Raw genomic sequence first — 5,521 nt, forward strand, 5'->3', positions numbered from 1 at the left:
TCAGTAAAATAAGCATGATAATCCCAGCCCCATGGACCTGTTGAGAGGATTAGAGATGATTAAGTAGTAATTAATCAATACTCAGTAAATGGCAGTTATTATATTAGATTTGTTCTGAGATGCCTTCAATAAATTCTAATTTAATGTTTCAGGTCAGTGTCCAAACCATAAATCACCTGTGACAAAATTGCCTATGAAAGCCCTTTAACCACAGCACAACAGACGTGTCCCCACTGGCCTGGCACCCTGGATGTCAACAGCACCTCCCGGTAATTCCCAGATTTCCCAACATTGGGACAAGCTGCTGCTGCTTTTTCTGACCACTGGATTAAGTAAATGACTCACTTCTCAGGGCTGTGGTATACGAAAAACACTTACCTTAGGCTGTGTAAAGTTTTAAGACGTGCATTTATCCAGGAACAAGAAAAATAATTATCATCTAGCTTAGGCATAACTTGTCAAAATGTAAAATGTCTTGAGGAATATTTAAGATTGGAATTTAAAATCTCTGCAATTATTCACTGTGTTCATTCAGCCACAGAATTCCTAACCCCTTCAATAAGCTGTCAAGTAAAATACCCTGTGAAATGCAGACCAGCAATCCCGCACGGCTGTCCAGAGAGCAGAAGGAAAGCTCTCGTGTATCGGAAAACCTTTGCATCGCTGTGGAAGTTGCTTTCTAGATTTTCCTTTGTGAAGCTGGAAATCACGTTCTGATAAGATGATTACCATTGTAACTTGAACTCCAATCTGAATGGCTCGTATTCAGGTCTGAGTGGAAAGCTCTTGGGCTGAGCAAGGCTGGGTTAGGGTGAGGGGAGCGAGGCAGGTTTGTGCATGTTCAGGGTTGGATCTGGTCTTTAAAATTCTGATATTTTGTTCATCATGGAATTTTCATATAATTTTGACTTATTAAATCATATTTGAATGCAATAGCTTATCTTTTTTTTTTTTTTTTGAGAGGCAGCTTACTGCAACCTCAAACTCCTGGGCTCAAACAATCCTCCTGCCTCAGCCTCCCCAGTAGCTGGGACTCCAGGTGTACACCACCACGCCCAGTTAATTTTTCTATTTTTTGTAGAGACAGGGTCTCACTATGTTGCACAGCCTTCAAATATGATTTATCCTGATGACTGAGTCTTTTGTCTCTCTTTAATTTCAGTGCCCAAAGCCTCATTCGCTGCACCCTAGTCCTGGCCACACCGCTGAGGTGAAGCCCATTTCTCGGGCTGTCTTCGTGAGCTGGACCAAGTCCAAGTTCTGATCAAGTCCTGCGAGGGCTGCCCCATAGCCTCTCTGGCCTCATCACCACTACTCCCCACCCACTCAGCTGTAGCCACTCTGGCCTCATCGCTGCTGCTCACACTCATCCTGCACCGGCTTCCTCGGGGCCTTTGCACTTACCCCGTCCTCTTTGCACATTGCTCTCCCCAGCCGGTCACACTGCTCGCTCTCACTTTCTATATAAAAGGGCATCATCTCCTGGATCCTGGTTACTCCCTGTCCTTTTCCAGACTTTGTCTTTGAAACCCTGGTCATGACAAGACACATTATTTCCTTATTTGTCTATTGCCTGCCTCCCATACAGGGCATGGTTGTTGGCTGTATTTTGTTTATGGCTGTGTGTCCTCAAGGAGAACAATGCCTTGTAGGCACTTGACAAATATTTGTCAAATGAATTAGTTGTCCAGCTACTGCTCACTGGGGTGGGGCAGGGAGGGTGCAGTCAGAACAGAATGAGGATAACTAAACTCCCTAGAAAAATGTCTTATTTGGTCAAAGGGCACCTCTACATTATTAGGAATCTAGCACTAACATTCTACAAAAGGTCTACGTGGCAGGTCAGAAGAGGGAATGATTCTTTCCACCCAGAGACCCCGGGTAAGTTTCCCAGGGCAGTGGCCCTGGATGTGAGTCCCGCAGGCCAGGCAGGACTGGGACTGGAAGGGGGCGTGGGGACCCAGGGCACTAATCCTTCCATTTGGGGGTATTTCAGGCCCCCAGAGCCTCTCCCCACACCCCATCACTTCCTTCACCTCAGGAAGGATTTCTCCAGAGCAGCCCAAGCCCGTGAAGAAGGAAGGAGGAAGGTGTGGGCACCACAGAGGCAGAAGGATCGGAATGTCTAATTAAGAAAGCAGCCCAAGGACTCAGCGGGAGACCTCAGCTCCCCACACCTCCCTCAGCCCAGATGTCTTTCTTTCAGCCCAGAACCACCATGCCAGAGACACCCCACAAACCCAGAAAAGACACGGGAGGGCGAGTGGGAGTGCAATGAGATCCACCAACCAGAATGACGCGCTAAGATCTCAAGAATAGCGGACGCGGGTGAGGGGAAGGGCCTTGAGCTATTACTATTTCCTGACAGCCCAGCAGAAGCACGCCTTGGCCCTTGGGCAAAACTCCGGTGAACTCACAGAATTCCGAAAGCCTTTCTTTTTCTCTGCCTGCAGATGCCTCAGGCAGCCCGGCAGTTCCAGGCTTTTCTGATTCATTTTTATAATGGGGAAACAGAATCATTATTTGCCACCTGAATTTTTTCCTGGGGGAAGGAAGCGGGTAGACAGTCGGTGAGAATGGGACATCTCAGTGAAAACTGGGCAAAGAACCTGTGTGGCAGGTTCCCCACTGTACAGGGGAGGAAACTGAGGATAAGCGACTTGCCCAAGGTCACGCAGCCAGTAAGTGGTGAAGCCAGGACACATTACTATTAAGCCACAACTCGGTCATTGACGCATCCGGCTTCTACAGGAAATTCTTAAAATGCAGAAAACTGGTAAAGGTCTCCGGGCACTGCCCAAACTCATCTCTCCCCTGTCCCTGAGCCTCACTCCAGCCACCAAAGAACAGGGATGAGTGACCCCGGAGGATTTTACCCTAACACCAAATATGCGGTATCATTTCTAACACCAACTAATTGCCCAACGCCAGCTGGGCGTCCGACAATTCAATCCACTTCTGACACTAATTTCCCAGAGTTAGCACAGACCCCACAGGTTAAGGGCTCAGTCCCACAAGACTGTCCCCACTTCAGACCTCAGTTACAAGTTCCAGAGGCCATTCACACTTCTGACTTCTGACTGGCTGCATACATTTTGGGGTTCGGCAACCCCCATCTGGGGGTGGATAATTCACTAGAATGACTCACAGAACTCAGGGAAGCACTTTACTTACTATTCCCAGTTTACGCTAAAGGATACAATTCAGGAATAGCCCACATGGAAGGCAGGCACAGGGCAAGGCTGGGGAGGGGGGATTTCCATGCCCTCTCCACGGTGCCACCCTCCCAGCCACCCATGTATTCATCCACCTAGAAGCTCCAAACCCATTGTTTAGGGGCTTTTGTTGAGGCTTCACTACGTGGGCATGACTGATCAAGTCACTGGCCATTGGTGACTGAACTCAGTCTCAGGCCCTGTCCTCTCCACTGAGGTCAGGGTGGGGCTGACAATTCTAACCCTCTAATCACCTGGTTGGTTTTTCAGGGGACTGGTTCCTATTGGGGCCCTGCCTTGGGGCATGTCATTGGCGTACGTAAGACAGTAAATGCCAAGAGTTTCAGGAGCTCAGTTCCAGGAACAGGGAATAAAGACCAAATATTTATTTATTTAATTATACCACAGTGAGGTTCAGGGAGGAGCTGAGCCCAGGGGTAGGCGAAGACCAGGAATAGAGTCTCAGAGAGGGGGCCCAGGACCCGCCAGAGCTGTCTGATGAGCATTTGACATGACAATTTTTTAAAAGCTGAAAACATAATGATGAACTTTTCAGTCGGGAAATGTCCCTGCATTAAAACTTCCTAACTTCCCAGGAGAAATCCACACGGAGGGGTTTGACTCCACCCAGCCCCCACCCCAGCTCGCTCAGCCCCTTCCACCCCACAGACTCCCCTCATTTTCTGCCCCCGACCACAGAGGAGAGGTGAGCCTGGACCGACCTCGGGAAGGGGTGCTGGTCTCATTCCTCTGGGTACCAGCCGCCAGGGTGCCCAGGAGGACGAGGAGAGCAGCAGAGAGGCAGAGCTGGTTCATCTTCCTGACCGCAGGGAGGGCTCTCGTGGGACCCTGGGGGCTCACAGAGCTTTGCAGGATGCAAACTGATGCGACAGAGAGCAGAGTGAGGAAGGGGAGCAGCTGGGGTCAGTCCCATTCGCTGCATAATCTCCCCACCTGCCCAGGCTTCCTGCCGGGGTCAACATGCTCAGTGATAGTGCCTCTAAATGTTAATACACCTGTGAATCTTGTTGAAATGCAGCTTCTGATTCAGCATGTCTGGGGGCGAGGCCTCAGATGCTGCTTTTCAAAGAGGTGCTTCCCCAGCCTCAGTTTCCCCTGCTGTAAAAGGGTCCACAGAACCATACTTCTAAGCAGCAAGATGGGAGGAAACTTCATCTGGGTGGACAAAGGAGAAGCAGGAGCAGGCAGAGAGAACACTGCCTTTCCCCCCAACACAGGGGAACTATGAGGCCCTGGGGAACCTGGGGAATGCAGCAGAAGAGACAAGATCAGGAACAGGTGAGTGCCAGAGAACCCCATGTCTCTCTCCCACTGATCTGCCGCTGAGCCTGAACCTCCGCCTTTAAGAGGCTTCTTTGCATCAATTGTATAAGTCACTAGACTTCTTTTACAAATGTCTCCACAGCTACCTCTCCGAAGATTAAGTGATTGAGTAGACTTCCATGCACTTGGACGACACCACACTGCACAAGTTAGTAAGGTTTGTCATTCCAATGTCACCCCACCCAGCTGCCTGCTGGACCCAAGTTACAAATACCCTTGGGAGAGTCCTGTCTCAAGCTGGAAGCCAACTCTCAACTGAGTGTGCAGGGCACTGCAGTGGGTAAGACGCATGTTTCACAGTGAGAGGCACTATTGAGTGTTTCTGGGCCTCAATTCCCTCATCTGCAAAATGGGACTATTTAAAAATCGTCACCCATCCCTTAGGGTTGTTGTGAAGGGTTTTGGAGGCTGATGAATGTAGAATGCTAAGCTCTCTGCCCCTGGGCAGTAAATGCTCAATAACTCAGGTTTCCTATTTTAAAGTCATTATCCACCCAACTCCCAGGGGGAAAGTTTGAGACCGATCTCAGGCGCTCTAAAGGAATCCCCCTCTTCCTTTTAGGCCAGAGTAGGAACAGGAGAAAGCAGAGGGTTAGGCGGAAATCAGGCCTTAGGAGCCCTAGACCCTACCTGCGCCTCTCTGAGCCCGGGACTGAGCTCATAGCGCTGTGACACAACCTCCTTTCCGCTCTTATCCCCACCCCCATCCCCACTCAGATCTGCTACGGAATCAGCCACCGATGGAAAGAGTGGAACTCCTGCCAAAGATTTGGAAAAAAAGAGAGAGAGAGAGACGCGACCTGCCCGCGCCCACACTAGCCTGTGGTGGAGGCAAGACCACTGGTGATCCCACGAAGGTTGGTGCACGTGGTGGGTCCCCAGAGCGCGCCACGCTCGGGGAATTTCAGCAACTGCTATTCCCACGTCTGACCACGCGGGGACAGCAAACCCCCAGGTCGGGC

This window comes from Propithecus coquereli, unplaced genomic scaffold (genome assembly GCF_000956105.1).
Source record: "Propithecus coquereli isolate 6110/MARCELLA unplaced genomic scaffold, Pcoq_1.0 Scaffold566, whole genome shotgun sequence".
NCBI classification, from domain to species: Eukaryota; Metazoa; Chordata; class Mammalia; order Primates; family Indriidae; genus Propithecus; species Propithecus coquereli.